Below are 13324 nucleotides of genomic sequence, written 5' to 3'. Positions count from 1 at the left end.
TCCAAATGAGGTGCGGTTTTCGGCCACGCGATCGTGATCGAATGACCGAGACGATGGAGCAGAGTTAGGTGGGTTTTGGGGCCAAATTGGAGGGGTGTTGGCTGCAACACACACGAGGCCTTCTCGGTCCCTCGGTTAACCGTTGGAGTATCAAACGAAGTCCAAATGGTACGGAACTTGACAGACGGTCTACCGGTAGTAAACCAAGACCGCATGACAAGTCTCGGTCCAATCTGGAAATGTTTAGTCCCCACACACGAAAGAAAGGTAGAAATGACCACCGGAGGAGAACGGAACGCCGGTTTGCAAAACGGACAACGGGGAAAATGCTCAGATGCATGAGACGAACATGTATGCAAATGAAATGCGCATGATGACATGATATGCAATGCATGACACGCAAGCAATGACAAGCAACAACAGCGAATAACTGCACGTCACCTGGCACATCGGTCTCGGGGCGTTACAGCTGCACACTGGCAGTTACCGGACGTCCGGTGGGGGGTTGGACGTCCGATGGCTCGGGACGGGCCGGACGTCCGGAAGTCTTCGGACTTCCGTGTTTTCCTTCTGGACTGGTGGCACCGGACGTCCGGTCCGCGTCGGTCGTCCGGGCGCTGGGACTTGTCAGACGTCCAGTATCTGGCGGTCGTCTGGGCGCTGTAGAGTCCCTCGGTTGTAGCTATTCCGGCAAGCTGAACCTCCAGGCGTCGGACGTCCTGTAAGGACCGGTCGTCCGGTGGTTGTGACTTGTAGCAGCTTCGTTTCTTCTGTCTTCTCTTCCATGCTTCCCTCGCGGATGGTGTAGTTGTTCCTTGGCGCTTGCACTCATCCTCGACATCCGTGAAGCTCCGACAATACATATGCATGCACACGGGAGAAGTGTCAAGTAGTATACCATCCTCAAAGGGGTCAAGTGAGCATGTGTAAAGGAGAAGATTCACTTTTGTGTATGTGAAGTAGAGGTTGCACGTGTCACTTGCCAAACGGACTCTTGACATGGTGATGACCGTAGGATGCTCCGCACCATCCCCTCCCCCTTGGAAAAGATCCGACCTCGGATCGAAAACCAAATCACCATGGGAAAGAGATGGCGTTGCCGTGTCGAAGCGGTCGATCGCCAAGCACTCATCATCTTGAAGCTCGAAATAGGCACTCTCCAATGTCGCACCGTCTTGTGATTCCGTCAAAAGGAGCAAATAGAACAAACACTTGGAAAAACAAATGTGGTTAGCGTTAGTGCAAAACCAAGCATTCAAGAGGTGATTCACCAAACAAGTGTTGTCATCAAGCATAGCATAGGGTGTGACAAAGGACCATGACATGGCATGTGGTAGAGGCAAGAAGTGTCCCGTCTTTCGATGAGATGATGGATATCGCTTTGGTGGAAGTCGACTTTGACGATCCGACTACGAACGTGCGAGGACGTCGCGCCTTAGCAATCGCTAAACCAACTCCGAGAGGTTATTGACCACGCTAGAGCACGATCAACCTGACCACGAGGGTCTGTTTCCTGCGAGCAAACAAAGAACAAGCAAGAAACTAAGATTGCAATCTGGATATTGCGAATATAAGATGAAATCTTTATTGATCAAGGTGGGGTTCCGTGACGCCTTTGTCTGGTCGTTGAACACAAACGAAGTACGCGAAGTTGCAGCTATGGCGAACTTTTAATCTAAACAAAACCCAAAGTCTAAACGGTGCCCTAAGGGCTGTATATATGGAGGAAGAGAGGGGGAATTTCGTGGCCCTTGGTGGAGGGGTCCGAAATCAACCCTATCTCTTGTTTCCCCACACATACGGACTCTAAAAATAGCCTATACTTATGATTTCGAAATTACATGGGCCTGGCCCAATAAAAAGGTGACGCAGCACCTATAATAGCCTCTGGACGAAATTTATGAAGTGACATCTTGTATATTTCGTCCAAGGCTTCATGCACTCGTTATGGAGGCTTCAAAGACCTGAAATCATCACTTGTACCTCTGTTCTTGTTCCCCTTGCGCATGCCATCATCTCCATGCTTGTTCTTGCTCCAATGTTCATCCTTCTCCAAGCTAGGCCCTTCATTTGTAAGCAAAACAAATGTATCCAATTTGGGCAGCATCATATTCTCATGAACATTAGAATCATTACCAAGAAATGAAAGTACCTGGTAATTTAGTTAGCGTGCGCGAGCTCTAGTAATTGGTCCAGTATGTACAGCAGCAGGGGCTGTGGGTGTAACAATGGTATTGATGTCCTCATCATCCTCTCCTTCTTGAAACGAAGTCGTCCTCGACGGAAGCTCATCTTCCTCACCCAAATAAGGCTTCAAATCTGCAATGTTAAAAGTGGGACTAACCCCGAAATCTGCAGGCAGCTCAAGTTTATATGCATTATCATTTATTTTCTCTGAACACCTTAAAGGGACCATCAGCCCGTGGCATGAGCTTTGATTTGCGCAAATCTGGAAATCTATCCTTACGCAAATGTAACCAAACAAGATCTCCAGGTGCAAACACAACATGTTTTCTACCCTTATCTCCAGCAAGTTTATATTTGGCATTCATACGCTCAATGTTTTCCTTAGTTAACTCATGCATTTTTAAAATCAATTCAGCACGTTGTTTAGCATCAAAATTAACCTTCTCCGAAGATGGAAGAGGCAACAAATCAACAGGTGCACGAGGTAGGAAACCATACACAACTTCAAAAGGGCACATCTTAGTAGTAGAATGCAATGAACGATTATAAGCAAATTCAACATGAGGCAAGCATTCCTCCCACATTTTCTTATTACTCTTCAAAACAGCCCTAAGCATAGTAGACAATGTTCTATTGACTACTTCAGTTTGGCCATCAGTTTGGGGGTGACAAGTAGTACTAAAAAGCAGTTTAGTCCCCAACTTAGCCCATAAACATCTCCAAAAGTGGCTAAGAAATTTAGTATCACGATCTGAAACAATAGTATTTGGCACACCATGCAAGCGAATAATTTCACGAAAGAACAAATCAGCAACATTAACAGCATCATCGCTTTTATGACATGGTATAAAGTGTGCCATTTTCGAGAATCTATCCACGACAACAAATATGCTATCCCTCCCCTTCTTTGTTCGAGGTAAACCTAAAACAAAGTCCATAGATATATCCTCCCAAGGAACACTAGGTACAGGCAAAGGCATATATAAACCATGAGGATTGAGTCGTGACTTAGCTTTTTGACATGTAGTGCAGCGAGCAATAAAACGCTCAACATCCCGTCTCATCTTTGGCCAAAAGAAATGTGTAGCAAGTACGTCCTCCGTCTTCTTCACGCCAAAGTGTCCCATTAATCCTCCTCCATGCGCCTCCTGCAACAACAAAAGACGAACGGAGCTAGCTGGAATGCATAGCTTGTTAGCACGAAACACAAATCCATCGTTAACGACAAACTTGTTCCACATTCTTCCTTCTTTACAATTCTGCATTACATCTTTAAAATCAGCATCATGCACATATTGATCTTTGATGGTCTCCAAACCAAATATTTTGAAGTCAAGTTGTGAAAGCATAGTATAGCGACGAGACAATGCATCAGCAATAACATTTTCTTTTCCCTTCTTGTGTTTAATGACATAAGGGAAAGTCTCAATGAATTCAACCCATTTAGCATGTCTACAGTTCAGTTTAGCTTGACTTTTAATATGTTTCAAAGATTCAAGATTAGAATGTATAACAAATTCTTTGGGCCATAAATAATGTTGCCATGTTTCTAAAGTCTGAACAAGAGCATATAATTCTTTATCATAAGTAGAATAATTCAGACTAGGCCCACTCAATTTTTCAGAAAGTATGCAACAGTTTTGCCATCTTGTAATAACACACCTCCTAATCCAATTCCACTAGCATCACATTCAAGCTCAAAAGTCTTATTAAAATCAGGAAGTTGGAGTAAAGGAGCATGTGTCAACTTATCTTTCAATACCGAGAAGGCTTCTTCCTGTGCGGTACCCCAAAGAAAAGGCACATCTTTCTTTGTAAGCTCATTGAGAGGTGCAGCAATGGTGCTGAAATCTCTCACAAAACGCCTATAGAATCCAGCGAGGCCAAGAAAACTCCTCACTTGTGTGACCGTTTTGGGCTGCGGCCAACTCTCAATAGCTTCAATCTTGGCTTTATCAACTTCAATTCCCTGTGGAGTAACAACATAGCCAAGAAAAGATACTCGGTCGGTGCAAAAGGTGCACTTCCCAAGGTTACCAAACAAACGTGCATCACGTAGACCAATAAAAACAGCACGTAAATGTTCCAAATGTTCTTCCAAAGATCTGCTATAAATCAGTATATCATCAAAATAGACTACCACAAATCGTCCAATGAAAGCACGTAAAACTTCGTTCATTAGTCTCATGAAAGTACTAGGCGCATTAGTTAACCCAAAAGGCATGACTAACCACTCATATAATCCAAACTTAGTTTTAAATGCTGTTTTCCATTCATCCCCCAATTTCATACGAATTTGATGGTATCCACTACGCAAATCAACTTTGGAGAATATTGTAGAGCCACTCAATTCATCAAGCATATCATCTAGCCTAGGAATAGGATGATGATAACGAATAGTAATATTATTAATGCCTCTACAATCAACACACATACGTGATGTACCATCCTTTTTCGGCACTAGCATAATAGGAACAGCACAAGGACTAAGGGATTCGCGTATATAACCTTTGTCGAGAAGCTCTTGTACTTGACGCATAATCTCCTTCGTCTCCTCTGGATTGGTACGGTATGGTGCACGGTTTGGCAGTGAAGCACCGGGAATTAAGTCGATCTGATGCTCAATCCCTCGAATAGGCGGTAATCCTGGTGGCACGTCTTGTGGAAAGACGTCAGCGAACTCCTGCAAAATGTTAGTGACAGCAGGAGGCAAAGAGGAAGGCACGTCCTCGAATGAAAATAATGCCTCTTTGCACACAAAAGCATAGCAAACAGATTTGCTGAAATCTAGCTCATCAATATCAGATTTGGTGGCAAATAAACATGCACTTTTCAATTTAATTTCAGAAGCAACACTAGATGGTTTATTATTAGGCTTCATTTGTTGCTCAAATTCTTTTGCCACAATCTGATTTTCACTCTTATTCGTCTCCTGTTTTGCTTTATTAGCTCTATAAATATCATCTTTCAAATAGAATCAGGAGTCATAGGAAGCAAAGTAATATTTTTATCCTTATGAACAAGAGTATACTGATTGTTTCTACCATGGTGTATAGAATTTTTATCAAATTGCCATGGTCTACCAAGTAATAAGGAACATGCTTGCATAGGTACCACATCACAATCAACATAATCAGCATATGTAGATATACTAAAATGCACACGAACAGTACGTGTTACCTTAACCTTGCCGCTGTTGTTGAACCATTGGATGTATTAAGGATGTGGATGTGGTCTTGTGGTGAGAGAAAGCTTCTCCACCATCTCCATGCTAGCAAAGTTGTTGCAGCTCCCTCCATCTATGATGACGTGCACAGAATGTTCTTTCACAACTCCCTTGGTATGGAACAAATTGTGCCTCTGATTTTGCTCAGCTTGTGTGATCTGCACACTCAAAACACGTTGAGCAACTAAACATTCATACCTGTCAGCGTCTTCAGGAGCCATGTATTGCGTCTCATGATCAGAATCATCTCCACCATATTCTTCACCTGTAATAAGAGCCAAAGTCTCCTCATCATAGTCACTAGCGGACTCATATCCACCATCCTCGGTAACAATCATCACACGCTTAGATTTGCATTCTCTCGCATAATGACCTCCTCCCTTACAACGACGACAAATAATATCACTTGTGTGCCCTGTTGATGCCATGGAAGAAGAAGAACTCTGTGCAGGCCCGGCAGGTGCGCTCTTGGCAGATAATGGTTGTTGTGCCTGTTTTCTTGTATCACGGCTGAAGGAGGCACGTGATTGAGGTGCTGGTGCAGTTGAAGTAGAAGATGCACGCGGTGTCCATGATGAAGGTCGACCTGCAGAAAAGTTAGTTCTCGCCAATGCTTGTCGATCCTGCACTTCACGTTCAGCTTTACAAGCAAGATGGAATAAACGAGTGATATTAGTATACTCCTTATAGTCTAGAATGGTATGAATCTCTCTATTTAATCCACCCAGAAAACGTGCAAGCATAGCTTCATTGTCCTCAACAATACCACATCTAATCATGCCAGTTTGTAATTCCTGATAATATTCTTCTACAGAATTTTTTCCTTGTCTTAAGCGCTGTAATCTCTGAAGCAATTCACGTTGATAATATGGTGGAACCCAACGAGTACGCATAGCCGTTTTCAAAGCAGCCCAAGTAGTTGGAATAGGATATAATCTACAATGTTCAGACCACCATACACATGCAAAACTAGTGAAAGCACAAACAGCAGTGGCAACCCGTCTCTCCTCGGGATATTGTAAACATGTAAATCGTTGTTCAGTTTCTAACTCCCAAGTAAGATATATATCAGGAACATATCTACCCTCGAAAGGTGGAATATTCAATTTCAGTTTAGGAAGATGGTCATGATCTCATACCTGAGGGAAAGCCCTACCATTGTGATTATTTGCATGTGGACGACCTGGTGGTTGTGGTGCAGGTGGTTGCACGTAGTTCTGATTTTGAGCAACCTCATCCTCGTAATCTCCCACATAATCATCCTCCTCCGCATCAGCAGCAGGAGCCACAGAAGTATCAACAGCAGCACCAGCAGTTTGGCCCGACTGAAGAGGGACACGGCTCGCTCGGCGGAGGGCTATTTCCCGACGTGGAGGTAGTCGGTGTTGTTGCTGTTGTTGCAGAGGTGCGGCAGGAGCAGCCGGTGGTGGTGGTGGAAAACACGAAAGCAATTCAGCAAACTTGTTATCGAGCTTTGTTTCAAACGTCTTCTCCATGCCATCTATCTTCTCCATGGCCTCTTCAAATCTGTTTATCACATCTTGCACCTGTACACTCATCATTTGCTGAAACGTATCATGAAGTTCCTTGTTCGTCAAGTTCTCCAGTCAGTCTCGTCGGCTTGTGATCCTGGCATGGTTAGCAGCAATAGAAACACACAAGAATATGATCCTACAGACTACTAACAAGAGGTGGTGGTGGGTGTCACAAATCCGTCAAGCAAATCTCAAATTCTTACCAGTTCTTACCTAGCAGCAGGCGGTGATCGGCAACCATTGTAGTCAAAAACTCTCAAATCTTGGATAGAGCAATTACCAGGGAGAGTCAAACGCACGACGTAGATGTATGTGGAGCTGGGAAGGCTCATAATATGGTAGCAAAAAGGGTCAGCAATAATCAATTCAGAGATGCAAAGTTGAATAAACGCTCAACGACGGTACGGTGCTGGTCCTAGGCTAGACTGTGCTAGAGACGCGAGCCTAGAACACCAATAAAATCACGGTGCGGCACGTAAACAAGGGAAAAGCACACTCTGGAATTTTTTTTTCGCTCTTTTTTTTCTTTTGCGCTGTTTTTTTTTGCGCTGCTTTTTTTTTTTGCGAAAAATCACTATAATGGCGAGTGTCTCAAAACTCTTCCCAGGTCAAACTGATAGGATGGGCACGAAATTTTTGTTGAATTTTTTTTTTCGACTGCCCGGACCCAAAAACTGGAAACGGGTCAAAAAAACTTTCTATAACGGCGACTGTCTCAATACGCTTAGAAACACCTAAAAATAGGATAGCCAGAATTTTTTTCGAAAAATGCGTTTTCGAAAAATTTTGGGCCTAAACGGAGGGTGGTTTCCGGACTCTTTTTTTTCCGAAACCTACTCCGGCAAGGAAACACGAATCGGAATCTAGATGGATCTCGAAAACAAACCTAATATGACAAGAACTCAGATTGGTGGTGGATATATGGTAGTAGATGGCAGCGGTGGTGATATATGACAGCGGTGGTGGTATATGGATACGGATTCGAAGCGGTGGCGGATAAGCGGCGGTGGTAGATGGCAGGGGCGATGATGATGGTGCAGCGGCGGCGTGACAACTTATGACCAGAACTCGAAACTCTAAAAGACTAGACTCTAAGACCAGCAACTAGACACGATGATGCAACCACAAATTCAACAAAGCAAAACCCTAAAAAGATTATGCAAAGGCTCAGATTGGTTCGGATATGATGAACTAACCCTAATTTTTTTTGTGGCTTTTTCATGGACTGTAGGTATGAAGAATAGACTCGATCTAAACTACGAAAAACTGTAAAATCTCACCGAGCAACCTGGAAATCTGATACCACTTGATAGAGGCCAAGGTGTCCCGTCTTTCGATGAGATGATGGATATCGCTTTGGTGGAAGTCGACTTTGACGATCCGACTACGAACGTGCGAGGACGTCGTGCCTTAGCAATCGCTAAACCAACTCCGAGAGGTTATTGACCACGCTGGAGCACGATCAACCTGACCACGAGGGTCTGTTTCCTGCGAGCAAACAAAGAACAAGCAAGAAACTAAGATTGCAATCTGGATATTGCGAATATAAGATGAAAGCTTTATTGATCAAGGTGGGGTTCTGTGACACCTTTGTCTGGTCGTTGAACACAAACGAAGTACGCGAAGTTGCAGCTATGGCGAACTTTTAATCTAAACAAAACCCAAAGTCTAAACGGTGCCCTAAGGGCTGTATATATGGAGGAAGAGAGGGGGAATTTCGTGGCCCTTGGTGGAGGGGTCCGAAATCAACCCTATCTCTTGTTTCCCCACACATACGGACTCTAAAAATAGCCTATACTTATGTATTTCGAAATTACATGGGCCTGGCCCAATAAAAAGGTGACCCAACACCTATAATAGCCTCTGGACGAAATTTATGAAGTGACATCTTGTATATTTCGTCCAAGGCTTCATGCACTCGTTATGGAGGCTTCAAAGACCTGAAATCATGACTTGTACCTCTGTTCTTGTTCCCCTTGCGCATGCCATCATCTCCATGCTTGTTCTTGCTCCAATGTTCATCCTTCTCCAAGCTAGGCCCTTCATTTGTAAGCAAAACAAATGTATCCAATTTAGGCAGCATCATATTCTCATGAACATTAGAATCATTACCAAGAAACGAAAGTACCTGGTAATTTAGTTGGCGTGCGCGAGCTCTAGTAATTGGTCCAGTATGTATAGCAGCAGGGGCTGTGGGTGTAACAATGGTATTGATGTCCTCATCAGCATGTATGCATATGAATCGAGCACAAGCAAAAATATCATGGGGACAAGTATGCAAATGTGTGGTAGAGATGCAAATATGTATGATAAGAGCATAAGCATCTACCTCAAGGACATAGCAAGTATTCACATATTGCTCAATGAAAGGTCTATGGTAGGCATAGGAATCATTCACAACACCAAATAAGATAAGATGTCTAAACACATGGGTCAAGTGCAAGACAATCCAAACATAATGTGCATAGGGTGTAGTGAATATAGTGTGGCACTCAAGACAATAGAAAGAGCAATTGTTCATCATGTGTGAGGCAATCAAGTCAAGCATGTGACAAGCAAAGGGACATGTCATATGTGAAGAAATGATATTGGTGCAACCAATCACAAGATAGTAGCAAGTAGACCAAGAATTGGATGCAACACACAAGGTATATATATCATGAAGCATGGGAATGTGGCAATCATGGTTGAAAGTAATATCTCGAAGATGCGTGCAAATGGTGCAAGCAACACATGAAGTATGATCCACAATATCCAAACTCAAGAAGGATGTCACCTTGAAAGTGTGTCCTTGTGCATTCTTCATAATGCCGAAGTGGAAGCAAATATGGTGTAGAAGCGAATCGTGGTAGAATGCATGAGGCTCGCTCTCAAGAGCTCGAATGGTCAACTCACGTGAAGTGGAAGTCGACACAAAGTCCAAGTATCCTAAACATGCACAAAACAAAACAAAGAAAGTATGCGCATGGTAGACAAACACATCATCCATCATGATGGTTCTCATCTTTTGCACATAACCATTAGAAGCACAAGTGCATGAATAATATGATGCAACAATGGCGATATTCATGGCACTAGGTATATGATGCAAAGAAGTAAGACAAGCATGCTTCACAAGAATTATGTCAAAATCTCCAAATATATGCGAGAATGCTATGGGGGCAATCTCATGAGCAAGAAGAGAATCATTGTTGCACTCAATACATGGCAAATCATCTAGCATGAGAGAGGAAACACATGGAGATATATGACAAGAAGCAATATGAATCATGTGCAAAGCATATAGATGGTTGTCATCAGCCGCATGAAATGGTGATGCAACATAAGCAAGCATAGTAATCAAGTCATGCAAACTAGTGGAGCGAAGATGCAACACACTAGAGTAAATCATGGCAATCATGTCATGTGAGCAAATAATAGGCATAGGGAATTCACATGACATATCGCAAGCACGAACACAAAGCAAGATGAAAGTATCATCATAGGAATGGTGCACAAAAGGAGCATGGCAAGAACAAGCAATATCTCCACCAAGCTTGGAAATACACATACAAGTACTAGAATCAATCATCATGTGTAATGCAAAGCATGGGTCACAAATGCATGTCAAAGGCATATCATGCAAAGTGAACATGGCAAGATGGGCATATGATATGTAATGAACAATAACCCATAGCCAAGTGAGGGCCATGTAGAATGAATGCGCGAAGTATTTGCGCGAAGAGAGCGGTGGGGAAAGACAATCCATGGGATCCCAAATCATCCTTGCTCTCTAGAGCTCGTTTTGTCAACTCATGGGATTGCGAGGTTGACAAGTATTCATGGGTACCTACACAAAAGAGACACGAACCAAAGAAATTGTGCACGTGGTAAATGTACACATCATCCATCATGATGTGTGTGTGCACGTGTGAGTTAGCACAAGATAAGCATTGCTCAAAGTAATTTGATGCATAGTATATGAACATGTCATCCATCATGAAAGAATAGTTATTATGTATGACACGATGAGGACACAAATTGAGAATGCAAGTATATGGCATATCAATAGCATGTTTATTCATGGGGAGCGTATGGTGCACACAAGTATCGGGATCATGCAATGAATGGGATGGATCAAAATCTCCTAAAATGCATGAGGAAACTATGGGGGGTCTCCTCATGAGCAATATCGGAAACATCACATGGAGATAATGGACAACATCTAAAACAATGCATATCCGAAGCTAGGTGGGTATTGGCATGGCATATGAGATAAATGATGCAAAGGGAGCATATCAATATCATCACAAGAAAAACAAATGCCAATAACCATGGGCTTGTCATCTATGCGATATGTGCAATTGGGTTTATTTTAATGGCATATGCATAGTCACTATGAAGAGATTGCAAATAAGACATATGGTGGATCTCATGCATAGCATATGACAAGTCAAGCGGATTATCAAACATGAGGTGACCTAAAGAATTGTCACAAGAAATCCTATGTAACATAGCATCACAACTAATAGACTCCAAAAGAGGATCATCATACTCATCATAAATGGGAAAATCATCGCATGGGGAAATCATACTAGCATGAAGCATGGCAATAGGTGGATCAACATCATGCAAGCAATCAATGTCAAGATGTCCATTAGTGGGACTAGATCATCACCGTCACCTATGTTACCTTTGTCATTCCACTCAAGTGGTGTAGGTGAGGTGGGAAAGACCAAATGGTGGTCATCTTCATCTTGATGGAACCATGTGGGGGGCACATCATATTCCACCATGGACATCATCTTCTCCAAAGGGAGGACAAAGTCGTCGAGGATCGGCGCATCATCATAAATAGGACCTAGCACCAAACGAGAAGACACAATAGAGGTAGAGGTCAAGTTGTTAGAAATGCAAATGGCCTCACGAGACCTATCAACTATCTCACTCTCTCTATGTGGTGGTTCACTCACTCCCTCAAAGTAGGTGCACTCAAAGTCACAATATGTTGGGAGTCACTCATCTCACAAAAGTGGTGGGGGTTGTGGATCTCCTCACATGGAAAGTGGGGCAACTCGTCATATATGGGGCTAGTGGTGAAGTCACTGTCACTCTCAATATGGTGGCAAAAGTCACTCAAGTCATCATACGTCGCCGTGGTCGAAGGGAAGATCCCATGCTCAACCATCTCATTGTCGTCGCCGTGGATGAAGGCCGAAGATGGCACATCATCACTATTCTCCATGACCGAAGGGAAAATCACATGCTCGATCATCTCGTCACCGTCGCCGTTGATGAAGGCCGAAGATGGCACATCATCACTCTCGCCTCCTAAGATGGAAGCATCATCCTAGCTCGCCACCTTGTCGCTCGCCTCCAAAGGTTGGTCCTTGAGTGTCTCCGTAGTCGTACTTGTCGCCGCACCGTCTTGAAAAAGAGTCGAAGTAGACTCGGCACCATCAATGCCACAAAGAGGGATGGCGGTGAAGTCGGACTTGGGAGCATCGTCTTGGAGCTCGTCGGGCTTGGACATCGTGGTGGTACTAGCCTCATGCTTGTCGTAGAGCTTGGTCGCCGCGAAGTGTGCTTGGGGTGGAGAAGCCTTGGCCTTCATGAGTTCTTGTTCCGCCTTGAGAGCACCAATAGTATGTAGTCGTCGATGGACTTGTAGTTCTCGAGGAAGATGGTCTTGGAGATGTCGTTGTGCAATCCCATCATGAAGTGGAACTTCATTGACATGGGGTCGTCCACGCCCGGCTCATCGCAATGCAATCTTCATCTCCTTGAAGTACTTGTCAATGGACTGGATCCTTGGGTGGTGTTCTCCAATTGGCGTGGAAGTTGTTCCGTGTAGGTTGGAGGCACAAACTCTCGCCGCAAAGCTCTCTTCGTCTTGGGCCAACTCATGTCGTAGTACTCCGAAGGTGTGTGAAGCCACCATGTCAAGGCGTTGTCGTGGAAGTTTCTTGTGGCGCACTTCTCTTGATCTTCGGGAGGAACTTGATGTAGCTTGAGGTAGTCGTCCATCAAACGCTCCCACTCGAGGTACTCCTCGGGTTCTTGAGTCCCATAGAAAGGAATCGCATGGTCGATGTCGAGGTCGTAGTAGCTCGTGGAAGTCGCGGTCTTGAGCTTGGGGGAGCTTCTCTTGAGGCGTAGTCTTGGGGTGCTTGTTGGCGAAGATGTCGTATGTCCGTAGGCGAAGATGCCTTGAAGTCGCTTGGCGAAGATGCCAAGGGAGATGGTGAAGTCATTGAGCGGTTGTTGATGTAGAGCTCTTGACCTTCACGTTCTTGTTGGTGATGGTGTCAATGCCGATGTGATCTTGCCGGAGATGGTAGCTCGGAAGCATGTGCTCTTGAGCGTCTTCTTGAAGATGAGGAAGATCGCTTGTAGT

General features: G+C 44.0%; 1 pseudogene; it reads right to left on the bottom strand.

Moving 5' to 3' along the window:
• Positions 1–624: 624 nt before the first annotated feature.
• Positions 625–10711, bottom strand: LOC148922421 (uncharacterized; annotated as a pseudogene).
• Positions 10712–13324: the final 2613 nt, after the last annotated feature.

Source organism: Salvia hispanica, unplaced genomic scaffold, assembly GCF_029641045.1.
Source record: "Salvia hispanica isolate PSC_SH4W2 unplaced genomic scaffold, Shi_PSC_v1 Unplaced_Contig_0034, whole genome shotgun sequence".
Classification (NCBI taxonomy): Eukaryota; Viridiplantae; Streptophyta; class Magnoliopsida; order Lamiales; family Lamiaceae; genus Salvia; species Salvia hispanica.
This window is presented reverse-complemented; position numbering and strand designations above follow the sequence as displayed.